This window comes from Peromyscus eremicus, chromosome 23 (genome assembly GCF_949786415.1).
Source record: "Peromyscus eremicus chromosome 23, PerEre_H2_v1, whole genome shotgun sequence".
Taxonomy (NCBI): domain Eukaryota; kingdom Metazoa; phylum Chordata; class Mammalia; order Rodentia; family Cricetidae; genus Peromyscus; species Peromyscus eremicus.
This window is the reverse complement of record NC_081438.1, coordinates 5133686-5157108: the sequence shown is the minus strand read 5'-3', so window position 1 is coordinate 5157108 and position 23423 is coordinate 5133686. Positions and strand designations below refer to the sequence as shown.

General features: G+C 50.3%; 1 long non-coding RNA gene across 1 annotated transcript; it reads right to left on the bottom strand.

Annotated features, from left to right (window-relative positions):
- Positions 1-1580: 1580 nt before the first annotated feature.
- On the bottom strand, positions 1581-6641 carry LOC131898069 (uncharacterized). The gene is made up of 3 exons (XR_009375840.1): positions 6537-6641; positions 3464-3779; positions 1581-2027 (listed from the first exon to the last, which is right to left on the bottom strand). It is a non-coding gene; the product is annotated as an uncharacterized LOC131898069 (long non-coding RNA).
- Positions 6642-23423: the final 16782 nt, after the last annotated feature.

Here is a 23423-nt window from a genome sequence, read left to right as displayed (position 1 = left end):
CCAGGATAGCCAGAGCTGGCCTCAAACAAACAAAAAGACCTCAGTGGAGCTGGAGAGATGGCTCCGTGCTTGATTAAGACCTTTTGCTGCTGCTGCAGAGGACCCAGGTTCAGTTCCCACGTGGCAGCTCACCGTCACCTGTAACCCCAACTCCAGAGACTCTGACACCCTCTTCCAGCCTCCACAGGCATCAGGCACATAAGTGATGCACAGACATGTATGCAAAACGCCCGTATACATAAAATAAAATTTACAAAAGGAGACACTTCCGGCCTGGCGAGGCGGCTCAAGAGGGTACAGGTGCTTGTTATGTGAACCTGGCATCCCGAGTATGATCCCTGGAACCCATGTAAAGATTGAAAGAGAACCAATTCCACAAAATTGTTCTGTGTCCTCTACAGACATGCTGTGGCATGCATGCACCCCATCATACACACAGGCACACACACACACCATTAATAATAATAGCTTAAAACAAAAAAGGAGTCCCTGTGCTGGCCAGTCTTTTCTCAACTCAACACAAGCTGTAGTCATCTGGGAAGAGGGAACCTCAATTGAGAAAGTGTCCCCATCCGATTGGCCGGTAGGCAAGCTTGTAGGGCGTTTTCTTAACTAGTGATTGATGGGGGAGGGCCAGCCTGCTACAGGTGGTGCCATCCCTGGGCTGGAGGTCCTGGGTTCTACAAGAAAGCAGACTGAACAAGCCATGAGGAGCAAGCCAGTAAGCAGCACCCCTCCATGGCCTCTGCATCAGCTCCTGCCTCTGGGTTCCTGTCTTCCATTCCTGCTCTGACCTCCCTGTATCATGGTCTCTAAACTGCAAGATGAGTCAAATCCTTTTTCCCCCAGATTGCTTTGGGTCACGGTGCTTTATCACAGCAGTAGACACCCTGACTAAAGCAGGACACCTGAGAGCTCTCCTACCATCCGTGAGGATGGTGGTCTGTCTCAGGAGCTGACCCTCGCCAGAAATGGGCTGAGCTGACTGACACTTTCACCTGAGACTTCTAGCTTCCGGAACTTGCAACAGTCTAGAGGCCACGCCACCCAGTTCGTGGTGCCTTATTACAGCTGTTCTAATTGGTTAAGATGACAGAAGCCGGCCGGGCGGCGGTGCACGCCGAAGGCAGAGGCAGGTGGATCTCTGTGAGTTCGAGGCCAGCCTGGTCTACAGAGCGAGATCCAGGACAGCCAGGGCTACACAGAGAAACCCTGTCTCGAAAAACCAAACAACAAAAATGACAGAAGTCCCCATTTTTTCACCTCCTTGCCAACACTTATCTCCCACCCTCTCTCCACCTTTAGGAGAGTCTTGAGATTAACTGATGAGCAATAACATTGAATTATCTTTCTTAATTTATCTTTATTTTACATTCATTGGTGTTTTGTCTACATGTATGTCTGTGTGGGGGTATCAGAAGCCCTGGAACGGGAGTTACGGACATGTGTGACCTGCCATGTGAGTGCTGGGAATTGAACCCAGGTCCTCCAGAAGAGCAGCCAGTGCTCCTACCGCTGAGCCATCTCTCCAGCCCCGAACTTTTTTTTTTTTTCCAAGACAGGATTTCTCTATATAGCTTTGTGCCTTTCCTGGAACTCACTTGGTAGCCCAGGCTGGCCTCAAACTCACAGAGATCCGCCTGGCTCTGCCTCCCAAGTGCTGGGATTAAAGGTGTGTACCACCACTGCCCAGCCCCATCTTTAATTTTTAAAAAGAGAGTTAGGACCGAGTGTGGTAGCGCATGCCCTTAATCCCAGCACTTGGGAAGCAGAGGCAGGCGGATCTCCTCAGCCTTCCAAGGACTGGAATTAGAGGTGTGGGCTGCTATGCCAAGATAGGCACACACATTTTCATTTTTTTTTTTTCTGAGGGTCTCACTTTGTAGGGCTGGCTAGCTGGCTTGGCTGGCCTGGGATTTACTATATAGACCAGACTGGCTTCAGACTCTCGGAGATCCACTTTTGTCTTGCCTCCTGAGTGCTGGGAGACATCTTTTCTGAGCTGAAGCTGTGGCCGCTAGGGAAGCCTGAGGAAGGAGGAAGAGACAGATGAGCAGAAGAACTCGATCCCAGACACAGTGTTGAGTCTGAGGCCTCAAGAGCTCTGTGGATGAAATAAATGATAAATGCTGCGTGGAAAGGTCCTGGGACCTGCTCAACAAATGTTTACGGAACATTTCATACTAATGCTAGCTAACATTATGTGGTATTAGCCAAGGGCCAGGGGCTTTGCCCGCTGGAAAAAAAAATTGAGCCATAAAATATATATATAGAAAGACACACAGCTTGTCACATCTTACATACCAGATAAGCTCTAGAACATTCTCAGCCCCCAGAATGTGCCTTCTCACATATGCTCTGTTTGATTTCCACAACAACGCTATAGGGTAAAGATTAGTTTTCCTAATACTGACAGAAGGGTAGCCACATGGCAGATGGCACAGGGTCCGTCTAAAGCATGACGGAGCCCTTGCTAGTCCCCCTGACAGCGCCCCCCCCCCGAAATCCAGCCTTGGGATGCTGCACCCCCTCACCCCCTCACTGGGCTATGACTGGATTCTGGCCTCTGCACCCACCAGGGCGGAAGCAAGGTGTTCTCTGTGTTCCTGTGTCTGGGTGAGGGAGCGAAGAGCCACCTGCCACTCTGCCAGGCTCCAAGGCCATCCCCTGGGGAGCGCTGTGGGCAGAGGCTAAACAGGGGGTGGGTGACCAGCAAAGGCTGTTTCTTCACAGGGCAGGGCAGAGGATCAGCTTGTCCTGAGCCTAATTGGCCTGACTCTGGAGAAAAGGGCCCTTGCTCCTGTCACAAAACATCTTAGGCCACACTTCTGAGCGTTCCTCAGAACAGCAAGGAAGGTCCAGAATGTCCTGGAGGAGGGATGGGGTGCCATGTCACCCCCATGTGTCTGCGCTAGCACCCTTGTGACCACGTCTGTCCTCCACTACAGCTAACGCTAGTCTCCTTGCATTCCAGCCTCAGGGCCTTTGCACTCAGTGTCCTCACCATCTGGACCCTTCTGCCCCCTGGACTTGCCTTGTCTTATTGCATTTTAGCTCAAATGTCAACCTCTTCACAGGACTTCTCTCTGGACAAATTGCCCTACTTAATGCTGCCCCTACCGGGCAGCACATGGAGCCAGATGGCCTGGGTATAAATGTCAGCTCTACCTCTCAATGGCTGTGTGGCATTAGGAAATTGACTCCTGCCGGGCGGTGGTGGCGCACGCCTTTAATCCCAGCACTCGGGAGGCAGAGCCAGGCGGATCTCTGTGAGTTCGAGGCCAGCCTGGGCTACCAAGTGAGTTCCAGGAAAAGGCGCAAAGCTACACAGAGAAACCCTGTCTCGGAAAAAAAAAAAAAAAGGAAATTGACTCCGAGACCTCTCTCTGCTATCATTCCCTCGGGTGTAAAATAAGGGTGGCGATATTACCTTGACTCACACAGGGCTGTCCTAAGGACTTACGTGATTTAACATCTGTTAGCAATGCCTGGCCCACGGGACTCGATTTACAAAGATTTGGCCTTTTTTCTTTTTGAGCAGAGCGTTGTGGCGTAAGGACTGGGTTCCCAACACTTAAGAGGCAGAAGCAGAAGGGTCGGGAGTTAAAGGTCATTCCCAACAAGACAGTGAGTTTGAAGCTGGCCTGGTCTACATGAGACCCCGTCTCCACGACGACATTAGGTTTTGCTCACATAGCATTTTTTTTTTTCCCATCCTGAAATTATTCTGGCTGTTGAGTTGTTATGACTGGGTTCTCGGGTTTCCTCCAGTAAGAATCCTGTGAGGACAAGACACCTTGTGAATGCTGTGACACCCCCCCACACACACACACACACTATACGGGACAGCGCCTGGCACCCAGGAGGGAGGCAGGCTGTGGTTGTCTGCTTGCAGCCTCTCCTGTGGACAGCACCTGCTCCCGGCCCCTCTACTTGGAACTATCCCCCAGGGAAGAGGGAGGAGGAAGGGGAACTGCCTGCTGGTGTTGGGCGCCACCTTTACCCCTCTCCACGGTCTATCCCGCAATATCCATTTTTGAGCCAGGGAACAAAAATCTAGACCCCCCCCCAGGATTAGAATCGCCCCCTACTGCCCCCTGCTCGGCAGCTAGGGAAACAGTGTGGAGGAACAACTATCTCAGGTCACTGTCTCACAAAGGAACACACAAAGTGAGAGCAGTTAGTTCAGCAAGGGGATTCCTTTTTTCGTAAAAATGGTGTGCCACACCCCGAATGGGCTAGCAAGCCCACGTGGCCAAGCTGACCTCTGTCTTTCATGCTTATTACATGGGGTGACTGTGTCTCATCCCATCATGGTCTGATTCAACCGGCTAATTGGCACAAAGGGGAAGGGAGAGATTCAGATTCAAATGGGTGGGCCCGTTTGAAAGAAAAAAAACTACCTTTGAAAGAAAAAAAACCTCTCCCACTGAGGCTCAGAGAAGGGCTTTGACCAGTGCCCTAGAATGAGTCCAAAGCAAAGCGTCCTCACTGAACCCCGAATGTCTCACTCCAATGTCCTTATTGGATCTGCCTCCTGCAGGGCCTGGAGAGAGGTGGTGGGGGAGGGGCTGGAAACTGCTTGCAGGTGGTGAGGGGCCAGGGCAGCTAGACTGTATCAAAATCTAAATCTCTTTTAAATGTGTATTTATTTTTCTTTATGTGAACTTATATGTGCCTACCTGAGTTTATGTGCACCATATGTGTGCAGGTGCCACAGAGGCCAGCAGAGGGCACTGTATCTCCCAGAAGTAGAGATAGAGACAGTTAAGAGCTCTTTTTATTTTTTGGTTTTTTCGAGACAGAGTTTCTCTGTGTAGCTTTGGAGCCTGTCCTGGATCTCACTTTGTAGACCAGGCTGGCCTCGAACTCACGAAGATTCGTATGGCTCTGCCTCCCGAGTGCTGGGATTAAAGACATGCATCACCACCGCCTGGCTTTATTTAATTAATTTACTTATTTGGTTTTTCGAGACAGGGTTCCTCTGTGTAGCTTTGGAACATTTCCTGGAACTCACTCTGTATACCAGGCTGTCGTCGAACTCACAGAGACACACCCCACCCCCACCCCCCACCCCCACCCCCACCCCCACCCCGCCTCTACTTCCTGCATGCTGGGATTAAAGGCCTGGGCCACCACCATTGGGCCGGTTGTGAGCGCTTACTGTGGGTGCTGGGAACCAAACCTGGGTCCTTTACAAGAGCAGTGAGTGCCCTTAACCACTGAGCCATGTCCTCAGCCACCTCCCATTCTAACTGGGGGTTGCTGCTCACCACAGCATGCGCGAGGGTCCAGAGAACAACTTTTGGTTCTCTTCTCCCTTCCACTACAGGTTCTGGGGATCAAACTCAGGCTGTGCAGCAAGCACCCCTACCTGTTGAGCCGTCTAAATGGAAACTCGGGGCTTCCACTTCTATGTCACGCAGCTGGCCTTGGGCTCTGCATGCCTTTGCCCATTCCCCTGATGGGGGAGAGACCAAAGAGCTACTGGGCAACAGCTCTTTATTATGGACCGTAATAAAAATCCCCCAACACTGACTTCTTGATCTCAACTACCCTGTGGGGCAAGTATGATTTGAATCCCCCTTTTCCAGGTGAGAAAACAGAGGCTCGGAGTGAGGGATCCACAGTCCGAGGCGCACACCTCCAGTCTCTGGGTTTAAATCTCTGAGTTCAGGGCCAGCCCAGTTTACAGAGCGAGTTCCAGGATAGCCAGGGCTACTCGGAGAAACCCTGTCTCAGAAAACCAAAAGCGGGGGTGGGGGGGGGTGGGGGGGGGGTGAGGGAGAAGAGAATTCAAATCTCAACAGCCCCGCTTCAGAGCTCACAGGCTTAGCCACTGGGGCCCTTCTGACCGAGGCCCGAGGAAGATCTTCTGGTTAGGTTGGCACAGTTTTCTGGGACAACAACCCCTCTTGTGTGTTTGTGGGGTGGGGGGCAAATACATCTTTTGTATTTGCCTAATTGTCCTCGGCTTCCAATGCTCCCGGCAGCCTCTCCGCTGGATTTTTGGATTATTCCCACCTCGATTCGTTCCAGCCTCTCCCGCAGAAGCGGTGAGTTATTTTGGGGACTTGACGGCTCCCTCTGGCTGCTGCCCATGACCCCCCTGCCCAGTTGCAAACACCTCTCCCTTACAGTGCACGCCTCATTAGGCTGCTCGGCTGCTTTCTGCCCCCCTGCGGCTGTCAGTTCCCAGCCCGAGCACCTGCCCTCCTGCCCGCCCCCCTCCCCTCTCTAACCCAGCTTCCCTTAGTGAAATGGAAGACCTCTTCCCTGATCCCGGGGCCCCGGCTCTGCCCCAGAGCGATGACCTGACCTCCAACTTCAGAATTCTTCCCAAACAGAGCAGAACCTCCCCGCACCATTTGGTGAACCAATTTTTTTGGCTGGCATCCACACTCCCTTGTTCCAGCAAGAGCTCGGTCTTCAATGTCACTCAGCGCCCCGCCCGCCCCGCCCCCTCCGGTGTGTGTGTGTGGGGGGGGAGTTGTTAAAAACTCCCAAGGATGAATTTTAGGTTATGAATATCTTACCACAATTTATAAAAGTGCACCCAAGGAGGGGGGGGGTGCAAGGAGGCCTCCCCCCATCCCCTGCCGCCACCGCCACCGTCTTATGTCACAATGCGTGGGGCTGACGTCATAGGGACCGGGCGTGGGCTCTGCGGTAGCTGTCTGTTTCGCTCTGCTCCTGCTCGCCCATCTTCTTCCAGCTCCGAGTTCTGCCAGGGCCGCCTGCAGGCCTCGCTTGCTTTTCAAAAATAACTCGAGTCTCTCACCGAGGGAGGCCGGGGCTGCTTCCTGGGTGTCCCGGGGCTGCGTTAATCCCCAGAACTTCACCAGCTTTGCCCCTGGGCCCGGCTGGTGAACATCGGTGTCCGCAGGAGTAGATCTGGGCTTAAACTACTGTAGCCACTGTTAACCGTCAAGGAGGAAGGACAGGCGAGCATCCTCGGTGCCAGCGGGTCATGCTTTCACGCTAGTGCCCGGGGACCCGCAGAGCACCAGAACTTGCCCTTGGTGTCCAGTTTGCTGTTTCCTCCTTGTTCCTCTTACATCATCTACTTCCTTGTCTAAAGTAGGGGATTTCTTTTTCCATTTTATCTTCTTCCACTCCCTCTCCAAAGTTTTTTTTTTTTTTTCTCAAAGTCCCCCTCTGAGATAGGTCTCATTATGTAACCCTGGCTGACCCAGAATTCATTATGTAGACCAGGGTGGCCTCAAACTCAGAGAGATTCTCCTGCCTCTGCTTCCTGAGTGCTGTGCCATCAGGGTCTTGTGTAGCCCAGGCTGACCTCAAACTTGTTACATAGATGGGAATAACGTTCTTGAAGTCTGTCTTCTCTCTTCAAGATTTATTACCCTGTCGGCGATGGCGCACGCAAGCCTATAATCCCAGCACCAGGTCCCTGAGGACACATGCACACAGCCCTGGGGAAAGCCACCAGCCTCCAGGGCAGCCAGCATCACCCAGCCCAGTGGCTCCTGCTTTCAGACTCAAAGAAACCTTGCAAGTTGCCAGGCAGTGGTGGCACACACCTTTAACCCCAGCACTCAGGAGGCAGAAGCAGGTAGGTCTCTGCAAGTTCAAGGCCAGCCTAGTCTACAGAGAGAGTTCCAAGACAGCCAGGACTCCACAGATAAACCCTGTCTCCAAAAACAAAAAAACAGATGTATTTATTGTGTGGCCAGCCCCTATATGTTTTGAGACAAGGTCTTTCTCACTATGCAGCTGTGGCTGGCCTGGAACTCCCAGAGATCTGCTTGCTTCTGTGTGTGTGTGTGTGTGTGTGTGTGTGTGTGTGTGTGTGTGTATGTGTGTGTGTGTGTACATGACACAGTGCTCACGTGCAGGTCTGAGGTCAGGAGTGAGTTCTCTCCTCCCACCATGTAAGTCCCAGGCATTACACTCTAGTCATCGGGCTTGGGGCCAAGCGTCTTTATCCACCAAGCCATCCTGCCAGTCTCAGGGTGCACGTCTGTATGCTATGTGCATATGAGGCCAGTGGCTGGAAGGCCAGAGGCAAAGGACCCCCCTGGAGTTACAGGTGGCTGTGAGTGAGCTGACATGGGGTGCTGAACTCAGGTCCTGTAGAAGAGCAGGGCATGTTCTTAGCAGTTAAAGCTGAGCCACCTCTCCAGCCCCGATTTATTTCTTTTGAAGCAAGAGCTCACTCTATAGCTCTGGCTGGCCTGGAACTCTCCAAGCTCCACCTGCTTCTCCCACCTGAGTGCTGAGCGCAGGTGCGTGTGTGCCAGCACACCTGGAGAAAGTGGATTTAGCCAGGCAAACAGGCAGCCGACAGAAACCACGTGGTCAGTGCTCTCTGTGAATGTTAGCTTATGTCATGACGGCTGTAGAACAAATTACCCGCAAATGTGATGATGTCTAACAGCAGTGTCTACTTACTGATTTAGGAGACACGGTCTCGCTATACTGCCCTGGCTAGCCTTGATCTCCTCAGCACAGTGGATCCTCCTGCCTCAGCCTCTCTAGCCATTGGGACTAACTTTGGTACTGTTAGTAACCTGACCTGAGCAAGAACATTTATTACCTTGCATGGTTTCTATTTATTGTGTGACCAACTTTTATCTATCTATATCTATCTATCTATCTATCTATCATCTATCTATATCTATCTATCTATCTATCTATCTATCTATCTATCTATCTATCTATTTATTATTTTGAAATAGGATTTCTCTGTGTAGTCCTGGCTGTCCTAGAACTAGCTCTGTAGATCAGGCTGGCCTCGAACTCAGAGATCCCCCTGCCTCTGCTTCTTGAGTGCTGGGGTTAAAGGCGTGTCCCACCATTGTCTGGCACCTTGCAAGGTTCCTTTGAGTCGGGAAGCAGGAGCCACTAGACTGGGTGATACTGGCTGCTCTGAAGTCTGGTGGCTTTCCCCAGGGCTGTGCATGTGTCCTCAGGGACCTTCTACAGAAAAATCCAAGAGCAAGATCTTGGCGTGTCTAGTGGGTTTATCTAAAAACCTACAGACTGTCATCTCCACAATGTATATCCTACTCATTACACAGGTGAGCCCTACTCAGATTGTGACCCTGGGGTACGAAAGCCAAGAGGCAGGACCCACCCAAGACCTACTTTGAAAAACTGAAGACCCAGGTACAATCGTCTACCGTTAGTCCCTGCTAGTTGAGAGGCTAAAACAGGAGGATTGTTTGAGTCCTGGAGTTTGGACCAACCTGAGCAATACAATGAGACCCTGTTTCAAAAGCAGGGGCCAGGCATGGTAGTGGATGCTTTTAATATCAGCACTTAGGAAGCAGAGGCAGGGAGATCTCAATAAGTTCCAGGGCAGCCTTGTCTACATAGCAAGTTCCAGGCCAGCCAAGGCTACATAGTAAGACCTTCTTTTAAGCTAAATAAATAAATAAACAAATAAATAAATAAATAAGCAAAGCCGGATGTGGAAGTGTACTCTTATAATCCCAGCACTCAGTAGGTATTGGCAGAAAGGACCAGGGGTTCAAGACCATCCTCATCAATGTTCACTTAAGATAGTGTTTTACAAACTGGTGTGGTGGCGCACGCTTTTGATCTCAGCACTTGAGAGGCAGAGGCAGGCATTTTCTGAGTTCAAGGACAGCCTGATCTACAGAGTGAGTTCTAGACAAGTTTTGCAGACACGACCCTTGGCCCATCTGATCTGGACAATTCTTCAGTTGAGGTTCCCTCTTTCCTGGTGACTCTAGGTTGTGTCAAAGTGACAATAAAAACTAGCCAGAGGGGCTAGAAAGGTGGCTCAGGGGTTAGAACATTTGTCAGTCTCACAGATGACCCAGGTTCAGTTCCCAGCACCCACATGGTGGCGCACAAACCACCTGTAACTCCAGTTCCAAGGGATCTGACAACTTGTGCCGACTTTCTGGGCTCCTGCATGCACGTGGTGCACACATATACACACTCAGGTGCACACGCAGACACATCAAATTATTTTTTTTCTAAAGAATAAAGCTGTGAAATTCATGTGTCAGCCTTTCGTATACATACGCATTTCATTTCTCTCAGGTAAATGGCTGGGAGTAGAATTACGGGACCACAGTTAGGTGCGTGTTTAGCTTTATAAGGGACTGTCAGTCTCCCCCAGCATAACTGCTGTTTTACACTCCATGTTCCCACCAATACTGTGTGTTTAGACATTTTGCTCATCTGAGAAATTCACTCTAACCTGTGTGCAGGGGTGTCGTATTTTGGTTTTAACTTGTACTTCCCCGCCAGCTGATCACCAGTTTGGACGTCTTTTCTTGTGCTTACTGGCCATTTTCATGTCTTCCTTTGTGAAAGCATTTGTTCAGTCATTTTTGCCTACTTAAAAAAGAAAAAGGTGGATGGGGCTGGAGAGATGGTTAAGAACACTGGCTGCTTTTTTAGAGAACCAGGTTCAATTCCCAGCACCCACATGATGGTGCACAGCCACCTGTAACTCCAGTTTCAGGGGATGTGACGCCCTCTTCTGGCCTCCTGAGATACCTGGCATGCATGTGGTGCATGCACATGCATACGTACACACAGGCAAACACATTAATAAAATAAAAATGTATGATAGTGCGTGTGCGCACACCACAGTGTAGCGGGATTGGGAGGAGAAGAGAACAATTCTGTGAGTCAGTCCTCTCCACCTTACATGGTTCGAGGAGTTGAACTCAGGGTGCCAGGCTTGTGTGGCAAGCACCTTTACCCTCGGAGCCATCTTGCAGACACTGCCTTTGATGGGTTTGCTCTCCTGGTCTTGGTGCTAAGGGCTGTTGGTTGTTGCTGCTGTTGTTTTTCAAGACAGGGTTTCTCTGTGTGGCCCTGGCTGTCCTGGAACTCGCTCTGTAGCCCAGGCTGGCCTCGAACTCACAGAGATCCGCCAGCCTCTGCCTCCTGAGGGCTGGGATTAAAGGCATGCGCCACCAAGTACTCAGGGTTCTTAATTCCAAGTACACATTCTTTGTCAGGTATGTATATTCATATATAGCTATATATCATGAATACTTACTATTGATCTTTATTTTTTAAAATATTTTTATTATTTTTATTTTTGTTTTTTTGGTTTTTCGAGACATGGTTTCTCTGTGTAGCTTTGCACCTTTCCTGGAACTCGCTTTGTAGACCAGGCTGGCCTTGAACTCACAGATAGCCGCCTGCCTCTGCCTCCCCACTGCTGGGTATTTTTTAAATGATATGTATGTGTGTGCGTGTACCTGTGTTTGTGTGTGTGCACATGGATGCAAGTGCCCGTAGAGCCCGGAGATGTCGGGTCCCCTGGGACTGGAGTTATAGGCAGTTGTGAGCCACCTGGTGTGGGTGCTGGGACCTGAACTCAGGTCCCCTGCAGGAGCAGCATGTGCTCTTAACTGCTGAACTGTCTCTCCAGACACTAATTTTTTTTTTCCCTTGAGACAGGGTCTCACTATACGGAAGGACTGGCTTTGGATATCAGATCCTTCTGCCTCAGACCCCAGGCGCTGGGGTTACAGGTAGGTGTCACCACACCTGGAAAAAATATAGTGTTTTTGAGGTTCATCTACGTTGTAGCATAACTCAGCATTTGATTCCTTTTCATAGCTGAGTACTATTCAGTCACTTGTATGGATATACCGTAATTTATTTACCCATTTGTCAGCCGGTCCAATTTGTTCGTAGTATCTCGTGATTTTATTTTATTTTATTTATTTATTTTGGTTTTTCGAGAAAGGGTTTCTCTGTATAGTTTTGATGCCTGTCCTGGATCTCGCTCTGTAGACCAGGCTGGCCTTGAACTCACAGAGGTCAGCCTGGCTCTGCCTCCCGAGTGCTGGGATTAAAGGCATGCGCCACTGCTGCCCGGCGTATCTTGTGATTTTAATTTGTATTTCATCATCTAGATGTTTGAGCTTCTTTGCATATGACTATTGGTTATTTATTTGCAAATCTTTTGTGAAATTGTATTCAGTTTGCTTTTATTAAAATATTTCATCGATTCTTTGACAACTTCATAAGACATACGTAATGTGTCTTGATTATTTTTTTGTGTGTTTTTTTTTGTTTTTTTTTTTTGTGTGTGTGTCTTGATTATATCCACTTCCTACTGCCCATTCCCCCCCCCTCACCCACCCACTCCCACTCCTTCAGACCCCCGCAAAACATCCGCTTCCCGGTTTGATGACTGAGTCCAATTTATTCGCACCCCCGGCCCTCCTGTTTTGTGCTGGTGATGGAGCCAGGACCTTGCAAAATAAACCTGTCATTCTGTGCTGTCCCTGACCCCCAGACACAGCGGTAAGCATTATCCTGTGTGGGGTCCCTGACCCCCAGGCACAGCGGTAAGCATTATCCTGTGTGGGGTCCTTATGTGCCAAGTGCGCGTTCCGCTCTGCGCAAAGGGAGAAGAGGCCTCGTGTGTCCATGAAAACAAGTGCAGCGTTGTCCACTTCCAGATTTCCTGCTCAGGCTAAGGTCCCGGGAGGAAGGACCATGCTCATTGTCTCCAGAACCCCCCGTGCGAGTCGGTCCCAGTGTGGATGCCGTTAGCTGAATAGAGGGGCAGCTTAACATGGGGAGGCCTCCTGGAGGAAGCCGCTTCTGTGTGGAGCGGTTCCATCCTTAAGGACAGCCTGGTTTGCCCTCTCAAGTGTCATAAGCATGTTGACACCCACTGTCGCTCCTCAACACCCAAATAGGCAGGGGGTGAGGAGTTGGGACTTGAACCCGGGCCCACCTTCCACTGCCGGCTCCAGATCAGGGCTCAGGGCTTCCACTCCATCCGCTCGCTCTCTCTTCTTTGAGGACATCTGTATGGGACAGAGTGACAGGAGGATCGAGAAGGTGGCCAAGCCTGGACTTGGGATCGCTAGATACCACGAAAAGGACGCACGGGACGGACCCCGCGAGCCGCCCCCCCCCCAGGCTGCCAGCCCCTGTCCCTCCTCCCCCTCCTCCTCCTCCTCCCCCCCCCCCCCCCCGCAGCCCCCGGAGTCGGGGCTGAGCCGGAATCTGTGGGGAAAGGAGCGGGATTTCAGCTAAATATACACCAGGCTGTTCTGGAATCCAAATAGAACAAAGGAGCAGGGTGTTAAGTTGATTTTTATAAATAAAGAGAGAGGGAGTGAGAGAATATTTTTTCGAGATGTTTAATAAAATCGCCTTGTGAAGAGGCAGGAAAATCACTGGGCTGCGGTGGGAGGGTGGGGAGGAGGGCGGGAGGGAGGGGAGAGGGGGTGGAGGGTGGGGAGGGATGAGGCTTCCTGGCTGCCGGGATCCCACCCTTTCCTGCCGCCGCCAGGGAGGGATGGTGGTGAGGAGAGGGGCAGAGAGGTAAGGGGGAGCGCAGGAGGGTCCCCGGCGGCAGGAGGAGGAGGAGAGGAGCGCAGGGGTGGGGTGGGGTTAGCAGCCCCAACAGCTACTGTGCGCAGAGCGCCTGCTGGATGCCAAGTCCTGCGCTAGCTCTCCGCCTGGTCCCCTGCTCCAAACGCTGTGAGGCTCTTGGCATCTGGAGCTGTGGATCTGCCCCGGCCGCCCTCTGACTTCACCTCTCCCCTCGCTCTCTGCCCCCAGCCCTACACACCAAACGCGTTCTTCCCCCGCGGCTTGCACCTCACAGCCGGCCGTTATCACCCATTACTCAAAATCATAAACAGCACTTTTTGTTTGTTTTTTTATTTGATTTGATTTGATTTGATTTTTTGAGACAGGGTTTCTCTGTGTAGCCTTGGCTGTCCTGGATCTCGCTCTGTAGACCAGGCAGGCCTTGAACTCACAGAGACCCGCCTGCCTCTGCTTCCCAAGTGCTGGGATTAAAGGCGTGCACCACCACTGTCCAGCTGTTAGTTGTTACACAAGGTCTCTCTAGGTAGCTCTGGCTGTCCTAGAACTCACCATGTAGACCAGGCTGGTCTCAGACTCACAGGGGAATCCACCCACTTCTGCCTCTATAGGCTGGGATTGATGGTGTGCACCCGCTACATCCCGGCTCAAATGTCACTTTCATCCTGATGGATTTATTAAAAAAGAAGCCCTTCTCTCCTCCTGCAGTGGGGACCGCAGTCCCTTGTTCCACTGTCTTCATTAACACAGCCCTTCTGAGATTATTTGCTTGCTTATTATGTCTTTATGAGCCTCCTCACCAAAATAAAAGTTCCCAAAGACAGACCTACTGCATGGTGCCAGGGCCTGTGGCACAAGATAGGGATTACTTAAAATGTACTTGCACAGCGTTCAGAGAGATGGAGGTACTTGTCCAAGGTCACACAGCCAGGAAATGACAGAGCCAGGTGAGAGCCCAGATCCCCCTGACACCCCAAAGGCATACCTTTCTGCTCTGCAGGCCTCTAATATGGTGGAGGGATTTTTTTTTTTTTTTTTTTTTTTTTTTTTTTTTTTTGAGACGAGGTTTCTCTGTGCAGTTTTGGTGCCTGTCCTGGATCTCGCTCTGTAGACCAGGCTGGCCTCGAACTCACAGAGATCCGCCTGGCTCTGCTTCCCAAGTGCTGGGACTAAAGGCCTGCACCATCACGACCTGGCTGGTGGAGGAAATTTAAAGCGATCAGTTAGAAACGTGGAGAATAAAACGGGCAATGACTAGACAGAACCCTGGAATAGCAATGGATATCGAGATCAGTGAATCCAAATTCTTACCAAAACATTCCCCCTTAAATAATGTGCATGGGCCAGGCTTGGTGGCACACACCTTTAATCCCAGTACTCAGGAGGCAGAGGCAGGAGGATCTCTGTGAGTTGGAGCCCAGCCTGGTCTACAGAGGGAGTCCCAAGATAACCAGAGCTGCATAGAGAGACCCTGTCTCAAAAAAAAAACTAAAAAAAGAAAAAAAAAAGGAAACACACAAACACACACCACACATGCATGTACACACACACACACACACACACACACACACACACACACACACACACACACACACACACACACACACACACACGTTTGAGAGTGATGACTCAGCAGTCAAGACTAACGTTACTCTGACCTGAGTATGGTTCCAGATACCTACATCAGGCAGCTCCAGGGGCTCTGTCGCCCTCTTCTGGCTTCCAAGGGTACCTGCATTCACATTCACAGACACAGACACAAACACACATAACTAAAATAAAAATAAATCTAAAAATATAAAGAAATGATAAATTTTTTAAAAATTTGAGACAAGGTCTCATCATGTGCCTCAAACTCCCAGATCTTCCAGTTTCTGCCTTTTAAGCACTGGGATCATAGGCGTGAGTCAATGTGCCTGAATTAGTAGTCATCTTTATGGGAAGGCTGGGGTGTAGCTCAGTTGGTAGAGTACTTGCCTAGCCTGCGTGAAGCCCTAGCTTCTACCCCATTGCCACATAAGCCAGACACGACTGCACACACTCCTCATCATCCCACTTCTCTGGAGGTGGAGGCACGAGGATCAAAGGTTCAAGGCCACCCTCATCTGCATAGTGAGTTCAAGGTCAGCCTGGGCTACAGAAGACCCTGTCTAAAAACAAAGCAACAATAAGACCCCATCCTTGGCGGGAAGTTACAGGGCACAGTGGGGGCGCAGGGAGTCTCTCACCTCCCAGGCTAGAGGCAGTGGCCAGGGGAAGCAGAAAACACCCACTCCTTGTGGGCTGTACTCTTTTGCTTCCACACACAGCATCTGCTTCTGTCCTTGGGCCTCTGGCAATAAGACTGTGTCTTTCTACTGACTACAGATTCTGCCATATGGGGTACAGTGTGGCCTTGGACAAGCCACATGCTTCTCTCCCAGACTCCGTTTCCAGGTTCCTGTAGATGACAGACTGTGAAACACAGTTTGGAAGACTGGAGATATTGGAGGTCAGGATTTCATGCTTCAGGGTCGCGGCAGGCGTGAGAGGATGGACGGAAGCCACCTCCTTGTCCCTTACTTCTGGATTATAGTTCAGTTAAGCACAGGGGCTCTCGACCCATTACTTGAGCAGCTACTTCCTGCCACAGCTGGGGCTGCACACTGGATTTTGACCCTGTACATTTCCTCAGAGCAGGTAAGGTCATCGTCATCCATTTTATGAATGAGGCTCCCGTGAGTGAAATAAAGGTCACAGGGCTGTAAGAACTGGCAGAGCTGAGCTTCTGGGATGGCTCAGTGATTCAAGGTACAGACCGGACCAGCAAGCCTGAGGATCTGTGTTCGGTCCACGAACCACGGTGGAAGGAGAGACCTGACTCTGGAAAGTTATCCTCTGACCTCTCTCTACATGTGCTTTGTGTCTTTTTTTTTTTTTTTTTTTTTTTTTTTTGGTTTTTCGAGACAGGGTTTCTCTGTGTAGCTTTGCGCCTTTCCTGGGACTCACTTGGTAGCCCAGGCTGGCCTCGAACTCACAGAGATCCGCCTGGCTCTGCCTCCCGAGTGCTGGGATTAAAGGCGTGCGCCACCACCGCCCGGCTACATGTGCTTTGTGATGTGAGAATGAGCACAAGCGTGTGCACACACACACACATACACACACACACACACACACATTCTCTCTCTCTCTCTCTCTCAATGTAATTTAAAAAAAAAAAAAAGACTGGGCAGTGGTGGCACACACCTTTAATCCCAGCACTCAAGAGGCAGAGGCAGGTGGATCTCCGTGAGTTTGAGGCCAGCCTGGTCTACAAAGTGAGTTCCAGGACAGCCAGCGCTATTACACAGGGAAACCCTGTCTCAAAAACAACAAAACAAAACAAAACAAAAACAAAAACAAAGAGAAAATTTGGGCCTGAAATCCAGGCAGGACCAACTGCAGATCCTGAGCTGAACTAGTATACAACCCTGTGCCTCAGATCTAAGGAGACGGTGGCTTCCTGATGCTCCAGAAGACCTGGGAGGAGGAAGAAGTGTGTGTGTGTGTGGGGGGGGGGTCATGGTTAGAATCAGAGCCCCTACCTTGGTTAAATGGTAAGGAGGGGATGTCCCAGGCAGGGTGTCTCAGAGTAGGAGCAGTGCTGCCTGGGGGAGAGGGGGGCTGTGGTTCTGCGGCACTGACTCACAGAGCATCTCAATTCCTTTCCCTGCTACAGGGGAGGCTATTTATAACCTGCAGGTTCCCAAAGCCTCTGGAGTGCAGAGCCCTGCAGCTACCTGGGGCCATTCTCCGGGGCTGCAGGAAGGTGTGGACAAGGTCAAAGCTGAGAATTCTTCCTTTCTGCTCTGGGCTTTGTAGTCAGCACAGAAAACACACTCAACTGCCCAGGGTCACTCTGGGGGTGTCCAGCTTACCTGGGCAGGTGGCTTCTAAATGGCATGGATGGATGCATGGATAGATGGATGGATGGATGGATGGATGGATGGATGGATGGATGGATAGATGGATGGGTGGGTGGATGGGTGGATGGATGGATGCATGGATAGATGGATGGATGGATGGATGGATGGATGGATGGATGGATGGATGGATGGTTGGATGGGTGGATGGGTGGATGGATGGATGGATGGGTGGATGGGTGGATGGATGGATGGATGGGTGGGTGGGTGGATGGATGGATGCATGGATGCATGGATAGATGGATGGATGGATGGATGGATGGATGGATGGATGGATAGATGGATGGGTGGATGGATGGATGCATGGATAGATGGATGGATGGATGGATGGATGGATGGATGGATAGATGGATGGGTGGGTGGATGGGTGGATGGATGGATGGATGGGTGGATGGGTGGATGGATGGATGGATGGGTGGGTGGGTGGATGGGTAGATGGATGGATGGGTGGGTGGGTGGATGGATGGATGGATGGATGGATGGATGGATAGATGGATGGATGAGTGGGTAGGTGGATGGGTAAATGGATGGGTGGGTGGGTGGATGGGTGGATGGGTGGGTGGGTGGATGCATGAATAGATGGATGGATGGGTGGACGGATGGGTGGATGGAAATAGCATCTGCCTTTTTTTTTTTTTTTTTGGTTTTTCGAGACAGGGTTTCTCTGTGTAGCTTTGCGCCTTTCCTGGAATTTGCTTGGTAGCCCAGGCTGGCCTCGAACTCACAGAGATCCGCCTGGCTCTGCCTCCCGAGTGCTGAGATTAAAGGCGTGGGCCACCACCGCCCAGCTAGCATCTGCCTTTTGTACTCGGTTAGATTGTATCAGTTCTCTAGCCTAGCTTTCCTGTGATTTTCCTTTCTTCTCTGAAGCCAAAGACTTTGTTTTCTGTTTTAGACCAGGTCTCACTGTGTAGTCCAGGCTGGCCTTAAACTCACAGAGATCTCCTGCCTCTGCCTCCCCAGTACTGGGGTTAAAGGTGTGCTCTACCATGTCCAGCTATGGAGCCAGAGCCTTTATGGTACCCACAGGGTGCCTACTTGTTCTCCTGTCCACTGACCTCTCTACCCTCCTCCTCACCCTCTGCTCTAGTGGCCTCTTTTTTTCCTGCTTGGAACACATCATGGCCTCAAGCTTTGCTCTATTTCCTCGTTCAAGGACACTCTCCCTTCAGAGACTGGGATGTTTCCCTCCCAAACCTCCTTCAGGTTTTCACTCAGTCAGCAGCTTCTCTATGAGGCCTTCCATGATCCTTCTACATCACTTCCCACCGTGCAATGCCTCATTCTCTCAGCCTTTCCACTCGCCTTTATCTGATATTCTACATCCTACATGTGTATGGGTGTGTGTGTGTGTGTGTGTGTGTGTGTGTGTGTGTGTGTGTGTGTGTTCACCAGCATGCAGTTCCTGCAGTGGCCAGAAGAGGGTGTCAGATCCCCTGAGACCAGAATAGCAGGGTTGTGAGCTGCCATGTTGGTGTTGGAATAGGGTCCTCTGGAAGAGCAGTCAGTGCTCATAACCACAGAGCTATCACTCCAGCCCCTAATTTATCTTCTTTAAAAATTTTTATATGTATGTATGTATATGTAGTATATGTACATGTTTGTGCATGTGTGTGTGTATCTGTGTCTGTGTGCATGTGTGTGTGTATGTGTGTGCGCACACACTGATGCATGTGCTCTTGGAGGTCAACATCTGCTGTCTTCCTTGATAGCATTCCACTTTATTTTTTATTTTATTTATTTTTTGAGACAAGGGTTCTCACTGTACTTGGACCTCACTGTTCGCCTAGGCTGTGTGGCCAATGAATCCTAGGAATCCTCCTGCTGTTATCCACACAGACACGAACATAAACACATAAATATGGATTTTCTATTGAGAAGATGCCTCCATAAGATCAGGCCGTAGGCAAGCACCCCTCCATGGCTCCTGCCTCCAGGTTCCTGCCCTGCTTGAGTTCCTGCCCTGACTTCCTTCAGTGAGGAACTGTGATGTGGAAGTGTAAACCAAATAAACCCTTTCCTCCCCAAGGTGCTTTGGTCATGGTGTCTCAGGATAGGAACCCTGACTGGGACAAAACTCAGTACCAGCATAGTGAGGTGTTGCTGTGACAGACCTGACAATGTGTCTTTAGGAGGACTGTGGACGGACTTTGGAAATTGGGGTGTTCAAAGCTTTGGTGAGCTATTCTGTGGAAGCTTGCACACCAAGGGTATTGAGAGGGATGCAGACGATAGGGGCTTGGCTGCTGAAGTTCCAGATGGAAGTTTGAAAGCCATGTAAAGATCATCGGGGCGGTTGAATCAAGAGTCAGTGGTTCTGGTCAGCTGGGGCTGAAGAATCAGCAGTGATAACAAGATCCCGGCACCACCAAAATAAAACCTTTGTTTTACTGGGACAACTGATGTGGCCAGCTGGGGTTGCGAAATTAGTGGTGATTACGAGACCAGCATCACTGAGGTGAAGTCTTCTAGGAAGGGTTTCCTCAGGGTCAGCACACAAAAGCTGTGTTCCAGAGGCAGCCAAGGTTACACCTCATGCTGGCAGCTGAACTTGGTAGTGTAAGAGTCACCCAGGTGGTATTAGTTTTGAAGGGATGAAGGGGTCATGGAGAGCAGCTGAGGCTCGGTACTATGAGAGGCCAGGGAGGCCATTGGTGAAGGTGCAGCCTCAGTGGCAGTTGAAGGCCCAGGACTGAAGGGGTCATGAAGAGAAGTTGAGGCTTGACACCATGAAGGGAGCCCAGGAGAGGCTATTGGTGAAAGTGTGGTCCAGTTGCTGCAGAGACCCCAGCGTTTTGGAGATGCCAGTACTGTGGGACGACCACCAAGAACAGCATCAGTGGTGGCATGGGGGAAGGCCCCGCCCACTGTGGGTGGAGCCATCCCTGGGCTGGAGGTCCCGGGTTCTACAAGAAAGCAGGCTGAGCAAGCCATGAGGAGCAAGCCAGTCAGCAGCACCCCTCCACGGCCTCTGCATCAGCTCCTGCCTCCAGGCGCCTGCCCTGCTGGAGTTCCTGTCCTGACTTCCTCCGATGACGGACTTCCGTGTGGACGTGTACACAAATAGACCCTTTTCAGAGAAGTTGAGGCTTCGTACCATAAAACGAACCTTTTAGTGGCTGTTTGTGAAAGTGCAGCCCTGTTGCAGCAGAGACCCCCAGCATTTTGGAGATGATAGCCACCAAGGCCAGGAGCAGCTGTGGAGTGGAGCCAGCCGGAGCCGAGAAGACAAGCTGTGTGTGCAGCAGAGGGCGGAGCTGGAGAAGTGACCTAGGCCCTTGGGAGGAGCCCAGAAGATGGTGAGTGAAGCCCAGACATTGTTGGACATTGACTTATTTATACAGGGTTTGGTTTTGCTTTGAATTAATGTGACTGTGTCCTGGTTCTTCCCTCCTGAAATAAGAAAATATTTAACTTATTTTTAATTTAAAGGAGCTCACAGTTGAGAGGCTTTTTGGATTTTTTTTAAAAATTTATTTTAACTTTATTTTATATGCATTGGTCTGAAGGTGTCAGATCTTGGAGATGTGAACTTACAGACAGTTGTGAGCTGCCATGTGGGTGCTGGGAATTGAACCCGGGTTCTCTGGAAGAGCAGCCAGTGCTCTTAACCATTGAGCCATCTCTCCAGCCCTACTTTTTGCATTTTAAAAGAGACTTTTGTTTTGTTTTGTTTTTTAAACATAACTGGTCTTGCCTGGTGGTTGTGGCAGAGGCAGAGGCAGGTGGATCTCTGTGAGTTTGAGGCCAGCCTGGTCTACAGAGTAAGCTCCAGGACAGCCAGGGCTACACAGAGAAACACTGTCTCGAAAAACCAAACCAAACCAAATACAACAACAACAAAACCAAACTGATCTTTTAATGTGTTTGAATTTGCAAAGACTGTGGTACTTCTAAAGTTATTTATGTTTAATGTGAGATCTTGGAGGATGAACTAGAAAGGAAAGGTTGTGGCCTCTCAGTGATGTGTTTGTGTGTCACGCTGACAAGGGGTCAGTTGTGCTGGCTGGTTTTGTGTCAACTTGACACAGCTGGAGTCACTGGAGAAGGAGCCTCAGTTGAGGAAACGCCTCCATAAGATCCGGCTGCAGGCAGGCAAGTGGGGCATTTTCTAAGTCCGTGCTCCCAGTCCATAACAAGGTCCGTCCTGTCTGGGCAAACCCCACTGGTCTAACACTGTGTTTGGCATTTATTAGACAACACAACATGTTGGGAAAAATTAATTTTCAGGGGCTGGAAAGATAGCCATCTTTCCATGATCAAAAGCACTGGCTGCTCTTTCAGAGGACCTGGGTTCAGTTCCCATTACCCACAGGGCAGCTGGAAACTATCTTAACTTCAGCCCAAGAGGATCTGATGCCCATTCTGGCCTCCACAGGTACCAGGCATGCACGTGGTACACAGACATACATGCAGGCAAACAACCATACACGTCAGGTTAAAAAAAAAAATGCTTTTTAAATTTTTTTTTTCTTTTTGGTTTTTCGAGACAAGGTTTCTCTGTGTGTAGTTTTGATGCCTGTCCTAGATCTCGCTTTGTAGACCAGGCTGGCCTCGAACTCACAGAGATCCACCTGCCTCTGCCTCCCAAGTGCTGGAACTAAAGGTTCGACACCACTGCATAGCAAAATAAAAATAATTTTTAAAAGTTGATTTTTATGAGTAATGGGAGGCAGTCAATGTTGTTTCCTTTGTTTTAGAAGGCTGGTATGCATGTGTGTGTGTGTACAGGTGTGCGTGTTTGTGTGTACAGGTGTGCGTGTTTGTGTACAGGTGTGCATGTGCTTGTGGAAGAGAGAGGTATTGTTTCCTGAGTGTCACTCCTCAGGTGCCATCCACCTTGTTTTCTGAGGCACGGCCCCTGAGTGACGCGGGGCTCACTGATTGGCTAGCCTGACTCCACCCCCCCCACTCCCCCAGTCCTCAGATCACATCTGTGCACAGGGCCCAGGGTTGTTTGTTTGTTTGTTTTTGCTTTTGCAGGGTTGCTGGGGGATCAACTCAGGTTCTTGGGCTTTTGTGGCAAACGCTTTTACCAAGGGAGCCATTACCTCAGACTAGGACGTCACTTTTGAAGTTATAAAGATGGGCCTCAGAGCTTGTAGACATTTGAAAAGCAGAGAAATTTGAGTTGATATCCTGACACTATGACCTGAACCTTTGGATAAATCCTAAAAACAAGAACAAAACACACAAGTGCCTCAGTGTTCCCCTCTGTAAAATGGACTCATCAATCCTTACTGCTCAAAATCGTTAGGACTGTATTCTGTGGGATCGGGATAGGGCCGTGCTCAACACGGCACCCTCATCCTCACGGAGACCTCACTACCTCCTGCCCTTGAGCTGGCCTAGTCCAAATGTGCAGCTGCAACATCCTGGAGGAGGTGAGGCAACCTCACTGCACATGTGTCCTGCATGTGGAAAACCAACAGTCATAGTCATGTGACCAGGTGCTCCACAAATCTGCAGGTGCAAGGCCTGAGGGACGTCTCATTGTCTTTGGGACCTCAGCAGGAACTCGTCATCCTGGAGCCAACGTGTGTGTGTGTGTGTGTGTGTGTGTGTGTATGTGTGTGTTTGTGGTATGTATTATATATGTGCTTGTGTGTGTGTGTGGTGTGTGTATGGTATGTATTATATATGTGTGTGTGGTGTGTGTGGTATGTATTATATATGTGCTTTGTGTGTGTGTGTGTGTGTGTGTGTGTGTGAGAGAGAGAGAGAAAGAGAGAGAGAGAGAGAGAGAGAGAAAGTGAAGAAAATACAATGAGGGAAAGAGCTTATAGAACTTCCAGGAAAGCTTTGTTGACTTCCCCATGTTTTATTTTTATTTTATCTCTTTGTTTATTTAATTTTTTTGGAGACAGGGTCTCAGGTTACTCAGGCTGGCTTTTAACTCACTATGTAGCCAAGGATGACCTTGAACTTCTCATCCTCCTGTGTCCTCCAGAATGCTGGGGTTGTGTGTGTATACCATCATACCTGGTTTAGACTGCCCCTGCATTTGAGAGAGGCATTGCGCGGTGCCCTTCCGGGGCCAGAGGAAACCCGACCACGGAGGGAAATGGCCCCCATCAGGCAGCGCGGCAAGCCCTTCGCTGGTGTTGGACATTAAGGAGCCAGTGCGGTGGGCCCAGCTGGCGAGACAGACATTCCCCGGGAAGTGCA